We start from the raw sequence: 16181 nt of genomic DNA on the forward strand, positions 1-16181 counted from the left end.
AGAAAAAGAGGGAGTTCTGTATCTACAATAAACAATGCTTCATTAACCAACATGTAATCTACATAATATATAACAAAGCGGAGGAATCTAAAAAAAGAGGAAGACTGTGATGGACTCGAATGCGGGAGATCATTAATCAGTCGGACAGGTGCTTACTGGGGGAATGTTGAAGCGCTAATGTTGTGTGGTGAACAGATCCACCCTGGAGCTTCCGACAACAGAGAAATGAAACGCGTTATTCATGAGAAAGACTTCCTGTACAGCCGTCCCGAAAGAAAAATGTTTGCCCTACATTTCCCCTCATTAGAATTTTATGAAAGTAAATGACCACTCCAGAGAGCAAGGTAGTGTGTGATGGTGAGATTTTGCCAAAATTAACACTCGCCAGGAAGAAAAAAATGCAATTATAAAGGTGGATTTTGTAGGATTTGGAACTGGTTTAAGGGTGTTTAAGAGGAGTGTTAAAAGTTCTAATATAAAACTCTATTTTTCAGTGTAATAAATATTCGAGCTGTTCACATCATATATTTCAAACCGAGTTTAAACTGTTCTAAATATTTATAAGTATTTGCACTCAATCAAATCATGGCCTTAAAACATTTCTTCAAGAAGCGAAACTGAATCCACATCAGACCAAATAATAACATATATAATCAATTAAGATCATCAAAGAGTGCTGATAATCCCAAATCATCCGCCAGTGCATCAAGTTATGAGTATACTCATGTTAAAGTATGATTTTAATACTCATATACTTACTATTTAGTCTCCACTTCACTTACTAATCTGCAATTGCCTCTCTGAATATCACACTAACTGTACCCCAAAAAAATAAAAATACTAATACTACTAATACTTTCCTTCTTAGACTTTACAGACCTGAAACTTGCCTATAGCACTTATTCATTGTTGCTCTTATAGTTGTGTAAATTGCTTCCTTGTCCTCATTTGTAAGTCGCTTTGGATAAAAGCGTTTGCTTAATGACTAAATGTAAATGTAAATGTACTGAAGTATGAGTATATGCTCCTATTGATATAGTAAACATTTATAGAGAAATACGAGTATAGACATTTATTTAGTATACTTGTGCCAGATTATCAGTTTACACTCATATATTAACTATATGCATTCTGAAGTGTGAGTACCACATACATATTTAGCATGTGAGTGGGAATTCACATTTAAAACATACAAAGAGTGGGTACATACTACTATCCTTAAGTATACTTAATCTAAAGATTCTTTCTGAACTTCTATTTTGTTCATTGATAGCTTTTTACTGTTAGCATAAGCTATTTTGTTCATCATTACATTTACTATGTGCATTCTGAAGTATAAATATCACAATATATATTTAGCATGTGAGTGGTGATTCACATTTAAAACATACAAAGAGTGGGTACATACAACTATACTTAAGTATACTCAATCTAAAGACTGTCTGAACTTCTATTTTGGTCATTATTAGCTTTAGCTTTATAATTAGCATTAGCTGTTTTGTTCATCATTATATTTACTATATGCATTCCGAAGTGTGAGTACTACAATACATATTTAGCATGCGAGTGGGGATTCACATTTAAAACATACAAAGAGTGGGTACATACAACTATACTTAAGTATACTCAATCTAAAGACTGTCTGAACTTCTATTTTGGTCATTATTAGCTTTAGCTTTATAATTAGCATTAGCTGTTTTGTTCATCATTATATTTACTATATGCATTCCGAAGTGTGAGTACTACAATACATATTTAGCATGCGAGTGGGGATTCACATTTAAAACATACAAAGAGTGGGTACATACAACTATACTTAAGTATACTCAATCTAAAGACTGTCTGAACTTCTATTTTGGTCATTATTAGCTTTAGCTTTATAATTAGCATTAGCTGTTTTGTTCATCATTATATTTACTATATGCATTCCGAAGTGTGAGTACTACTATACATATTTAGCATGTGAGTGGGGATTCACATACAAAGAATGGGTACACTACTATACTTAAGTATGCTCAATCTCAAGACTCTTTCCGAACATCTATTTTGTTCATCATTAGCAAACTGTTAGTAAACATTCCAATGTAGAGCCGCTAATTATGAATATGTAAAAAAAATTGTGTGAATTCACCTCAATATCAAATCAAACACACAGGAAAATAGACAGCAAAGTGAAAAACAGTAGTTCAGAAACCATCTGAAAACTCTACAATCTCGGCCTTGCTGGATGGCAAGATCTACCCATTTTAAAAAATATAGAAAAATAAAGCTACATTTTTTATTTGCATTTCCAGCTTATGACCTTTAAATTAGCATTTTTAATTTGCATTTTTATTACCACTTAACTTTTTTATTGATGCAACCAAACAAAATCAATGACACCAGGATGTCATTGGGTTGTTTGAGGTGAGAGGAACCTTTTTTAAAGCTGTTTTCTATTGGCAGTGGGAGTTTTGCACGATGCTTATGTGCCTTGCGTTTTTGCAGTTTAATGAAAAAAAGTTGATATGTTTTCAACTCACTGTGCTGTAGGTGCACCTGGAAAATGTGAGCGTGAATGCAAGCCACGCATCTCCTTTTGAAATAACCAAACCTATCTTAAGGCAATTCGTAACTTTTTGATTTAGTGGGCAATTCTTATGAATTTGTACAATCTCATTCATAGAATTTAGCATGATTTGCTTATACGCCAATGATGGTTGGGTTCAGGAGTGGGGTTGGGTGCCATGCCACCTTTTTAAAATCGTACATGTTTGTACAACTGACCTCGTATGACTGATTTTTACCCACTAAACTGACAAAACGAAAAATAGTTATGTTTCCTCATGAAATGGTTGAAATAACGCACTTGAGCATGCAAAAAAAAATGCATACTGTATTTGAACAGCCCCTTATTTGAGGCTTGCAATGTCATCTGGACAGCTGTATATCAATGTTTGTGGCAGCCGGATCAAGAATAAAGAGAGATACAGTACATAACTTGAGATACATTTCTTGTATGTATTCTTCTATCATTTTCGGTATCTTAAAAGACCTAACAGTCGATCGTGACCACTGTAGTAGATTAAGTTAAAACAAGCTGCTTTACAATAATATTAATCCCTATAGGTCAAAGATTTTGCCAAGATATTTAAAAATATTTTTGTAACTCAAAATAACCTCATAACAATTTTTGTGAAAATACTAAAATAAATATTGTAAAACTTTACTTTTCTGATCTCAAGAACCATTGGACTTACTTGCAAAATCCTAGAGAAAAAAAGTCGTTTTTAATTAGAATTATAACATCAATTCATGCTCAACAGCTCTCCGGTGTGTTTCTGCTTTTACTTCATCAAACTTCATCAAACACACTACATAATGTCCATGGACCCAAGGTAATTCAAATGTGTTTACCAGCCAGTGCAAACTGGTCCAGAAAGTTCACTTTGGCAAGCTGTCTCCAACTGTAACAAATTCCTAGCTAACATTTTGGGCAGATTTTGTTCAAAATGAACACAAGTTCATTCTTCAATTACACTAGAAATGTTTTGGACCCTGAACACACTGTGACTAACGCCACAATCTCAGCTCTTTCCAGATGGAGGTGTACTGTATGTGGCATGGCACTAAACAGTTTCACTAATCCTTCCTGGGATGCCAAGGCTTGGTTTCCCTTATCAGCTCCTGCAGTGTTTGCCAACACAGAGACCCACAATGTTCCTCCAGACCTCCAGCAGAACACGGTTACACACACACACACCAATAAACCTATTAACCTATCACGAAGCTTATTAGCTTAATCAGGTATTTGGTGTATCCCAGTGCTATAGCGATTAAGCTACAGTACAAAGAAGCCTTAACGATTCAACTGGCTCTCCAAGATTAAACATACAGTGCACTTAAAGCAGAAATCAGTCAGATTTTTTGTCTTGTGAACTGCGCACATGCATGCAAGAGTAGTTGATTAATAGGGGATCTAAAATTTTCACCTCTATCTGACTGATGGGACGCTGACAATGAGGTTGAGGATTCACGTACAGTTCTTTATCAATAGGAGTAGTTAAGCAGGCAATGGTCATTCACAGTTGCAAACAGGTACATACAAGATAATCTGGAAGCGTAGTTGGGAAACAGGCAGATGGTCAAGGCAGGCAGCAGACAGCATAAACTATAGAACAAGGAAAGGATAAAACACGGAGAAAGTAGTCCAGAAAACACTTCGTAAAGTTACAGGGTTAATACCAACAAGACTCAGCACTGTGTGTGAGTAAGTGTGGTGTATTTACAGTTCATGTAATTAGTTCATTATGATCCTCTGGCTGTGTGAGAGTAATCAATGTAAAACAGGAACAGGTGTGTGTAAGGTGCATGACAGGATTTGTAGTTCATGTGGTGGCAGAATTGTAGTCAGAGTTAACGTGAAGGTTGTCCAGCGATCTGCAGTAGCTAGATCGCTAGTGACTGCAACACTATCTATACATGTTCAAAGTTTGTAGATTTAATAAAAGCTTTTGTTCATCAAAGCTGTATATATTGTATAAAAAATTGTAAAAACTTTTTATGAACTACAATCATGAGGTCAAAATGCAAAGAAAAAATCCTGCACACTAGTATTAATACTTGCTTATAGATTTAATGGTTATTTTGACAAATTTTGTTATTTATTTTTATTTTACTACTTGTTTTGATGTCATGATTGCTTGTTATATTACATACTGATTGATTTCCATTAGTGATATTCATTGGTAATTGTTTTCTTAAAAATGCTGGGACTTTCTAATGTTGATTTAATAAATATTTGAGCAAGTATTGATACTATTGTGCAGGATTGTTTGTTTCATGTCTTTTCACACAATTTGACATGGCCTGCATCCGAAATCAGCTACTACTTAGTAGGGTACTGCATATGAATTTAAATGTACCACTCAATCTATAGAAATGTACGTTCTATACAGTATAAATGGAACTCGGACAGACTAAATCCATAATTTTGTCATGATTATGTGACCTACCCACGTCAGTTGCATTGCTTTACTTGCATTCATGAATTCTCTCATGGGGCATCATGGGATAGCATAGCCTTCATCTGATGCGCACATCAGAATCTTGCCGAAAGTAGAAGTTCATCCGGGTACTTCTCACGTACTGATTTTTAAATTCTATAAATTGGGACATACTACTGAGCTTCTATACTGATTTTAGCATAATTTATAGCTTGGATTTATGCAATTTTAGAGGCAGCTATGGTGGATTGGATGGATTTTTCTATACGCACCAAGTTTAAACTGATTGACTTAAAATCAGGGCTGCACAATACTTAAAAAATACGTTATATGCAATATTGCTATTGTGTATTGCAATAGACACTAATACTAAAAGACAGATAATAATGGATATGTTTGGGATCTAATAAAATTTTCCGATGTAAGGCGTGTATAAAGATTTTGAGTTTCAGCCCGGGAATTTAAAATTCAATCATTCATTCACTAATTTTCTTTCAGCTTAGCCCTTTATTTATCAAGAGTCTCCACAGTGGAATAAACCACCAACTATTCCAGCATATGTTTTACGAGCGGATGCCTTTCTAACCACAACCCAGTACTGTAAAACACCCATACATTCTCGCATTCATACACATACTCATACCTTACGGCCGATTTTATGCTGCTCTATTTTCATGTTAGTGCATCCCTAAAAATGTATTGCACCTCTCTGGTGGGAATTTGATTATTGCATATACTATCACCGCGATAACAATACTTTTTTGATGTATAGTGCAGCCCTACTTTAAATCATACAATTTTTAGCTTGGGCTTAGCCAAGAGTACCTGGGTCTAAAAGAATATATACTTTGAAAATGTTAAAAGTAATGTTTGTTTTTAAAATCAATACATTCAGTCAGTATTCTAATCATTTTAAGTTGGAGTCAAGTTTTGGCCAACTAAATAAAAAAAACACTACATAGTATTTTCAAGAGAAATTCAGTGAACTTAAAAAAAAATAAAATAAAAATGCTGCATCCTCTGCAGCCTAACTTGGATGCTTGAAAGTTGTCTCAACTCATTATTTTTGCATCGTCTCTGAGACTCGAGCTACACACTTACAAACAAAACGCAGAGAGCAACACAAGCACAGATCAATCCCATATTAACCCACCAGCAATTCACCTCTCCCCACAAACACACACACAATACGAGATTAAAGCATCAGTCAAAACACAGCCAGAGGGAGTAAAGCTCCCACAGACACAGAGAACACACTGCTAACAAAACAAAACCTACAGAAGACGTATTACTAGCATAATCTCACCAGTCTAAAAACTACCAACACAATAACACATGGTACCCGATAGGCATTATGGGATATGATCCACATAAAAAAAAGATAATCTTCCCGGCTAGCCCTTTAAACAATTTAATAACGAGAGTGAAAAGCACCATAAATAAGGTCACAAAGCCCCGCCGGTCTATTAATCACGCCCTGAAAGGACAATAGAAGAGATGACATCCCACTCTTTTCTCTTATAGATCGGCTTAAACTGCCAAATACCCCCAACAACAGCAGCTTAAATGAATCTGAACTAAACTGGGGGCTGAACTTGAACGTCTAGAGCTGGATAAATACGACCGAGTCAGATTTAGACATGAGGGAATTTCTGTCCCCAAAATCATCAACACGGTCATGTCCTCAACGCAAGTCTGTACATATATCCACAGGTGTGCTCCTTAAACATACACATATACTGAGAGCTAGATTTAAAGTTGTGTCCTGACCGTGCATTTCTGAGTGGCAGTTGTTGGCTAACCCTACATCACATTCCTCACCATGCGTATTTTAAGGGCAGACTGCAGCTGCTGCGGTTATATGCGTGGCAAATATCGGACGGCCAAAACCAGGCCCTGAACATAGAGAGCAGGGCAGATTCATAGAAACTGGGAATAAGTGTGTATGCAATGTACTCTCCACCCTACTAACATCTTAACCTATTTTGATATTGGTTGTAATCTAATGGTGATCTTTAGTAAATCTCCATTGAAGCAATAATTAAACAATAATAACTGTTTTAAAATGAAAATGTGCTTGTGTCAGGCATACAGCATGAAAAATCTGTTGAGGGGGAGTTGCTATGCAGTTTCTAGTAGGGGTGTGTACCACACCGCGTTTTGGGTACTTAGCACAACAAAAGGGTACCAAAAGGCGGTTTACAGAGATACTTCACTAGCTTGTGCAACAAGCCAGTAAAATGAAAACAAAGGAAGTGCCATTTTTAAATGCCGAGACATTATACCGTCATAATATATACATATGACAACAAGCCATGGTCGACCCGAGCTCAAACAAACCTTGTTGTCGTCTTGATGAACAGCCATAAATCCAAGAACAAGAGCAGAATCTACCCTGTGCCATGTTTTTGTGTACAAGGTTGTCTAAAGTGCGAGAGGTTTCACTTTCTCGCATGCATTCGCCACGCGTCTAAATCTGTAATCATGAACTTTTTGAGCTGATGAAAAGGTGTGCAGGATTATTGAAGTGCTTCTGGCATCCGATCATTTCAGAGATGGACAAACTCTCGAGAGTGACATGCGAAAAAACAAAGCAGAAGCCGGAAAAAACAAAGGAGTGAAACTAAAACATGAACAAACTGCCATGTTTAACTATTATCATCACCTTTTGGACTATTATGACGTGGGTATGACAGAATTACTTTCTAATAAGAGGTTATATATGCTGGTGAAGAGTAAAGATACAGATGAGAGGTTTGCACTGACTGTGGGCTTTATGTCGTGTGCTGTTTTTGAACCCAAATAAGGACTAAATGTATGTTGTGTGTAGTTTTTCTGTAATTGGTGACATATTGAATACTGTAAGGGTCTGTAAGTATTCATAAATGTTGCATTTATTATTTATTTAATATAACTGCAGACGTTACAGAAGGCTATTTCACAATGATCTGCAGTTTTAATCAAATCATGTTCAAAGAAAGGTTAGTAATGTAGCTTTACTTTAACATTTCCTTGACATTGACTGAAACTTTCTGCTGTACACCACATCCACCAAAAGAGTACCATTTGTACCCTATTAGCAGGGGAAACGCAAGCCTGATAAAGGTGACCCGTACTGTACCAATCAGTGGAAATGGGCCATTAGTATCTCAGATTCTTTACAAATAATAATAATAAAAAAAACAGATAAACAAAAAAGCTGCAAAAGTATTTCCTGCCTGATGATTTTTAATAGAATGCAGTTAACAGTATTCTATTAAACATATATTTATTTTTTCAGCTACGACAGTATAAAAAATGGCTTTGTTTCTAAAATATGATGTAGTTAGTTAATATCACAAATGGACAAACACAAAAGTGATACTGCTATTAGAACTAGGCTAAAAAATCTTTCTCGGTTCATTATAATAAGCTATTATAATTTTTTTTTTCACTATTGATTCTAAAAAAAAAATATGCTTTAACATTTTTTTATGAATTTTATGAGGCATAGACAAGTTAGAACTATAAGATATAAACTCACAGTTGCAACAATTGGACTTTATAACTTACAGTGGAGATTTTATATGACACAACTCTGGGCCAAATCAATCAATGGAATGATGACTGACTGACTGACTGACTGACTGACTGACTGACTGACTTACTAATATAGACTTCTGAATAAACCAGCTAAATCTACCAAACTAATTTACCAACCAAAATGATTGTAAATACAGCACGATTAGTCAATCCTCTATGTTCTAGGTATTTTAGTCATTTTTTTACACATCATTAATTTGTTTAGATTTTTTCTTTGGTTTCTATAAAGTATAAAGATCTCTTGTGGCAGACATACAGATTTCTAATGGCCGGTAAGGTCGTATGTGTATATGCAGGTTGTGGGAGAATACAATTATTCATGGGACTCCGGCAAGATGCAAATATCCTAAAATTAATTTGCTAAAAACAAATAATCTCTTATTTATGGAGACCCGGAAGGGACGTGATGGTAGGGGAAAAAATTGGTGGAAGAAAAAAAATACTGGGTGGGAGAAAAAAAACAAAAACAAGAGTGATAGGAAAACAAGTTCTTTTGTGTTCCCTCGCAAAGATGTTTTGCGTTATCACGCAAAGCTGTTTCTCCACAAACACTTCCTGCTCACATTCATGTAAACCCTACCGTTTTTGCCGAAATTCTCCCGTATTTTATCATTCTATCCCACTATCATTAAGTATTTTCCCATATTTCTGATATATTTTTAATCTTGAAAGCACGCTGGAATTAATATTAAAATGTCTGCATCACTTTCTTTACATTAAAGCAGTGCGTCGATCGTCACCTTTCATATGCTACCTCTAAACCAGTCAATGCATGTATAAGCGCTGACTAACAGACGCGACAATAAACTGAACGCAGATCAGCTTCTGTACACGCCATTTACAGAGGAGCAAAAGAGCAGGACACTTTTGGATTCGGATGTATGTTTAAACAGACAGACAAATACACTGAATAATATGTAAACATCTCCGTCCTGCATGTTTTATTTTAAACAGCTAATTTTCTCTTAAATGAGCACAAACACTTTCTAAAGTAATATGATGCTTTCATTTTAGATCTGTGCATTCTTACACAGACACATCTGTTGTCAAACAAAACAAAACTTGAGATTCATTTGCTGCTCACTTGTTTGATAACAGGTGTCACTTTAAATGGCGTGTACAAAAGCTGATCTGGGATGAGTTTATTGTACGGAGCGCGTCTGTCAGTCAGCACTTATTCACTGGTTCAGAGGTTGCATATGAAAGGCGACGATCGACACACAGCTTTAATGTAAAGAAAGTGGGACAGAATAGTACAATACGGCAGAATTTCTGCAAAAACGGGAGGGTTTACATGAATGAAGTGAACAGGAAGTGTTTGCGGAGAAACAGTTCTGCAAGATAACGCAAAACATCTTTGCGAGACAACGCCTTATTTATCTAATGTACAAAAGCAACAAGAATGACTAAAATAAAAATAAAAAGCTATTTAGATGGGATTTTTAGGCTTACATTTTTTGTTCACTTAATTTGTTTATTTATTTAGCTAAATATTTTTAAAAATACCTTATTTTTTTTTATTAAGAAACAAGGATAACTTATGTTCAATGTTTGGACACTGCTGTATGCACATTCTGAAGCAGTTTTAAGCCAAATGCTTTTCTGTTTGTTCTGTCTATATTTCTATGTTCTCGTTCCTCAATTCTCCTCATTCATGTTCATCATTCCTTTTAATTAAACTCAAATAAAAACTTACATATTAGCTTAATTTATATTTATTTTTTATTTATATTCATAAGGGAAGCAAGAGTAGCGGAAAAAAGCAGTGGAAAATAACTACTTATATGTTTACCTGCTGTCTTTTTCAGGTGGGAGCAGGAGAAAATAATAGATATTTTTGCAGGCCTGGAACAGAATCTTTCTGAAGTGGGACTGAAGAATACATACTGAGCAGGTCTCTAGTAAAAAATACAGTAACCATTGTTTCAATTATTCCATTTATGCGAATAGTCACTAATCCATAACACAAAATACATTTGCGCCACTAACTGGCATAATAATGTAACTGCCAGAAAGAGTGACAAATCAGAACAAATCTCTGCGGTGCGCTGATAGAAAAGATGTGAATCACTGATTTAAAATCCTCAGCCCCATCTGACACACCAGTGATAGGAATAAAAGCCCATCCATTTTTCTGACACCTCGGCATTTCGATGGGCTTGGAGAATGACCCAGATGAAGTGTCTGCCAAGTGCTGGGACTTAGCATCTCCTTTCTCCTTGACCTTATGAGACACTGTTTATTTGTGTGTCCTCTGCTAAACCACACACACATGCACACAAACACTAGTGTGTTGACAGTCACACATACACACATTTATCTTCAAGCATATCAGCGAGCCGTTCCAAGTAGCTGGAAAATAGTCCTCCAGCATTTTGTAGCCGCTTCCTGAACGGAAGTCCAGACAGAATGAGCTGGAGTGAGAGAGGGGAAAAATCGCCACCGTCAGGCATTGTTTACTCAACCGCTGCTTAGTGTCAGACTCAATTCAGCCGAGTGTTTGTTAAGAGAAGATAAGAGCCATGAGACAAACGCCAGCATTTCTATAAACCGCTCCGACAAAATTTAAGAGGGCAAAAGTCACTGATATGAAAATTTGCAGGTCACTTCACATTCAAAAAATAAAATGAAAACACACCATATGCTGTAAATATTGAGACACTAACGTAAGAAATCCCGTAAAACGTAAGAGTAGAGTGAAATTATGTCTGTAGTTGAGTGATTATATTTAGAATAGCAAACATTCTTTGAGTTATATTATCTTATTTGCAAATGAGGTATTATCTGATTAAAAACACACTGATGCGAATCATGTCCAGGGCAGATATCTGAACAGATTAAGTTCCATCCAAGTTACTCCATCCATAAATTATATATTATTGTCAGAAAATTTAGGAATGGTTTGTAAAAATTACGCAGAAACAAACTTCTCAATTAAAAAAACAAAACTGTAACATACACTCACTGGCCACTTTACTTGTACCAAATGGAGCCCCTTTTGCCTTCAGAACTGCCTTTATCCCTTGTGGCATAGATTCAGCAAGGTCCTGGAAATATTTCTCAGAGCTTTTGGTCCATATTGACATGATAGCATCACGCAGTTGTGGCAGATTTGTCGGCTGCACATCCATGATATGAATCTTGCATTCCATCGCATCCCAAAGGTGCTCTATTAGATAGAGATTTGGTGACTGTTGAGGCCATTTGAGTACAGTGAACTTATTGTCATGTTCAAGAAACAAGTCTGAGATGATTCGCGCTTTATGACATGGTGCATTATCCTGCTGGAAGTAGCCGTTAGAAGATGGGTACACTGTGGTCATAAAGTGATGGACATGGTCAGCAACTATACTCAGGTAGGCTATGGTGTTGACAAGATGCTCAGTTGGTACTAATGGGTCTGAAGTGTGCCAAGAAAATATCCCCCACACCATTACACCTCCACCACCTGTTGACACCACCATGAACTGTTGATACAAACAAGGATGGATCCAAACTTTCATGGTGATGACACCAAATTCAGACCCTACCATCTAAATATCACAGCAGAAATCGAGACTCAACAGACCAGGCAACGTTTATCCAATGTTCTATTGCCCAAATTTGGTGAACCTGTACAAACTGTAGCCTCAGTTTTCTGTTTTTAGCTGAGAGGAGTGGTACTCGGTGTGGTCTTCTGCTGCTGTAGCCCATCCACCTCAAGGTTTAATGTGCTGTACATTCAGAGATCCTCTTCTGCACACCTCAGTTGTAACGAGGGGTTATTTGAGTTACTGTTGCCTTTCTATCAGCTGGAACCAGACTCCAGATAAGATCTGTTTTTACATTACTGTGACAGTTGGGTTTAGGGTTGGGGTAGATATTAATAAAATACAAATAATGGGAAATTTAATAAATAATATAAATAATTCTTGTTAACTTCAGGCTGCAGCCATATGTGATGTATAGCTGATTAACCGTGTGGATGGATGTAACAACCTTCTGAGCCTACCAGTAGGCACAAACGGCCCCTACTGGCCCATATTTATCAGCTGATAACCACTGATAATGCCCATTCAATTGAGTGATAACATTCGAGTCGTCTGGCGTAAACGACATCATGATCTCCGACCCCTCAGACAGCACTGCATCAAAAATCATAATTCATCTAAAAGTGATATCACCACATGGGCTCAGGACTACTTTGGCAAACCATTGTCAAGTACCACAATACGTAGTTCTATCCACAAATGCCAGTAAAAACTGCACTGCACCAAAAGGAAGCCCTATGTTAACAGTGTCCAAAAGTGCCATCGACTTCTTTGGGCTCTGAGGCATCTAGGATGGGCCATCACACAGTGGAAACGTACTGTGGTCAGATAAATTAGTATTTCAGGTCTTATTGTCTTACTGAAAAAACAACACAAATCTTCTAGCCATTACTGCAGGTGCAAAATGTATAATCACACTAACAAAAAGGTAGATCTTGGAATATTTATATTGACATTGATACAGTAAAATCAACTTGTTTCAATTTAAGTTAAGCACATAGAGTAAAACAAAATTTTATTTGTTTGGTACGCAATCATGTACTTAAAGATGTGCGAAATATAATGAATAACAAAAGTGTGAACAATTACACTAGGATTTAAACTGCTTTGTGTTTTAAATACTGATTTTCTAACCATTTCTGACATTGATAGGCTATTAAAGTCACATTACAACTGGCGTTTTCCACATGAGCTCTGTAGCTTAACGCATGTCTGGCTTTAAATATGGCTCATCTGGCTCTGCTCTCGTCGTGTTTTTGATCAACACATGAGTAGGTCTATTCCTGGATTCGTTCCCGCCAAATTACACAATTGCGTTTTGGTCTAGCAGAACTTCTCCTTTTTCTCTGATTTACGGCTTCTCTGGATTGCCTCACACATATTAAAAACACATTAGGACCAATCCACAAACACACAAACAAAACAGACAAATGCGCACACACAAGTACATACAATAGGAACTGAGTCATTGCACACGTAGTACACAGGAGCTTGATTTACTTTCAAGTTTGACATCACTGTGGTGGAAAACATCAAAATATACTCACACTCGCTTAGCTAAACTGCATCTGAAAGACACATATGGAAGAACAGAGTTGTCCTTAATAAATATGGCTATGATGATGACTAATGGACACTCATATGGGTAATACAAATGTACACGGACGCAGAATGAATAAAAAAAAAGCACTGCAAGGTCAAAACAAACTTGTGATGACAGCTTAGTAATATTACCTTCCTTCCTGTTTGCCCGCTCAGACTGATCACACGAAACTAAACCCCAAATTAAATAAGACAATCCAGCTGGATCTTTCTGTATGTAATAAAAAGACTGTAGAAAGATATTGCCTGTCATGGCCTGTATTATCAGAGGGGAGGGAGGGAGGGATAGACCCTCTGGAACAATAGGGGGCTTTTACAGGCTGAGAGCTGCAGAGAGACACAATAACTGCCTTTAGCAATCAGAACTCACAATAGACAATCTATCATGAACTACAGAGAGAGATTGCCTGTGCCAGTGAATGTGCATTTGAACCAAAAGAAAACGCTGTAAGTTGTGATTGGTTCTGGTATGACTGAACAGAACCAAACTGAAATTAAAGTCTGTGTTAACCAGAAGTTGCTGAGACTTTTGAGTATGTTGATGTATTTTCAACTGAAATGAAACACTGAGAAAGGGGCGGGGCTGTTTTTTTTTTTTTTGCGCATCATTGCCTCTAACTTATGGTCAAGGAGGCGTGATTAAGAATATTGCAGCTGAAGCAGTCAAACTGACATCATCAGAAAAGGATCGCCATTCCAAACACTGAAACAAAGTCAGACTTCGATTGAAGATTACCACATTTTTGTTTCCGTGTGATAACTTGGAAGAATTCTTTGTTCACCTAAAGGGTGACAATGTGTGCTAGCAAAATAAACTTTGTAAAATCTGATTTCACATTAGCTTAAATATATAACAGGCATTTTATATGACTGTGGTTTATTAAATCATTGATAGAATGATTTGTAAATCAGTGACTTGGTGCAGATACAAAACACTAATGAATAATGAACTGAAGAGATGAAAGAATAAACAAATGACAGACAGACAAACAATGGTGATGGGGATTGGATGGAAAGAACAAAAGATGGATGGATGGATGGATGGATGGATGGATGGATGGATGGATGGATGGATGGAAACAACAAAGGACAGACGGATGCATGGATGGATGGATGGATATGTGAATGGAATGACAGATAGAGCAAAAGAAGGATGGATGGATGGATGGATGGATAGATGGAATGACAGATAAAGCAAAAGATGGATGGATATACGGATGGAATGACAGATAGAGTAAAAGCAGGATGGATGATGGATGGATGGAAGGATGGATGGATATATAGATGGAATGACAGATAGAGCAAAAGAAGGATGGATGGATGGATGGATGGAACGACAGATATAACAAAAAATGGATGGATGGATAAAAAGAACAAAAGAAGGATGTTTGGATGGATGGATAGAAAGAACAAAAGGAGGATGGACAGATAGATGGAGGATGGAAAGAACAAAAGAAGGTGGGACAAATAGATGGATAGATGGAAAGAACAAAAGAAGGATAAACGGATGGAGAAATGGATGGACGGAAAGAACAAAAGAAGGACGAACAGATGAATGGATAAGTGGATGGATTGTACAGTAGATGAGTGAAGATAGACATAGATAGACAGACAGACAGATAGACAGATATAGATAGATAGATAGATAGATAGATAGATAGATAGATAGATAGATAGATAGATAGATAGATAGATAGATAGATAGATAGATAGATAGATAGATAGATAGATAGATAGATAGATAGATAGATAGATAGATAGATAGATTAGTGAAATGACAACCATATGAAGTACAAAACACAACGTCAGATGTAACATTTAACATAAATATTTATAGTTTTCAGCTTTTTATTGTGTGTGTGTGTGTGTGTGTGTTTCTCTGAACCAATGTGTGTCTGGACCAAAACCTACACTGAGCCATCTGGACAGAGACAGAGAGATGGAGTGAGTGGTTAGAAAGAGGGCAAACAGTCGTGTGCATGTGCTTGTGTGTGTGTGTGTGTGTGTGTGTGTGTGTGTGTGTGTGTGTGTGTGTGTGTGTGTGTGTGTGTTGTGCTCAATCAAGATTACATAAAGTGAATTCACAAATTTTTCATTATGATGCACTGGCAGATATATCTGATGAAAATAATATTTCAGAGACTAAGTAAATGCTGTCTGGCTGAACATTTAATCTCAATATGGCAGCTCAATATGGCGACTTCCGCCAGTACTATAGTCGCTATTTTTGTGCATAAAACTTTTCAGAAAAACAAACAATAAACTGACGGCATGGTGTCTCAGTAGCTAGCAGTATTCCCTCACAGCAAGAAGGTCACTAGTTCGAGTCTCGACTGGGTCAGTTGGCATCTCTGTGTGGAGTTTGCATGTTCTCCCCGTGTTCGTGTGGGCTCCCTCCAGGTGCTCCGGTTGGTCTAAAGACATGCAGTATAAGTGAATTGGATGAACTGAATAGGCCAGTGTATGAGTGTGTGTTGATTTG

At 36.7% G+C, this 16181-nt stretch overlaps 1 protein-coding gene across 3 annotated transcripts in view; it reads right to left on the reverse strand.

The window, feature by feature from the left end:
• zdhhc8b (zDHHC palmitoyltransferase 8b) overlaps window positions 1–16181 on the reverse strand; it is a 128508-nt gene that overhangs the window by 39061 nt on the left and 73266 nt on the right. Inside the window, exon 1 of one of the 3 annotated variants that reach the window (XM_073949935.1) lies at window positions 13832–14016. The exons of the other annotated variants lie outside the window; for them this stretch is intronic. The gene's annotated coding sequence lies outside the window, so the exon portion shown is untranslated. Of the gene's footprint in view, window positions 1–13831; window positions 14017–16181 lie in introns of those variants that run through there. 3 annotated transcript variants of the gene reach the window in all.

The sequence above is a fragment of the Danio rerio genome, chromosome 5 (genome assembly GCF_049306965.1).
Source record: "Danio rerio strain Tuebingen ecotype United States chromosome 5, GRCz12tu, whole genome shotgun sequence".
In the NCBI taxonomy this organism is placed as follows: Eukaryota; Metazoa; Chordata; class Actinopteri; order Cypriniformes; family Danionidae; genus Danio; species Danio rerio.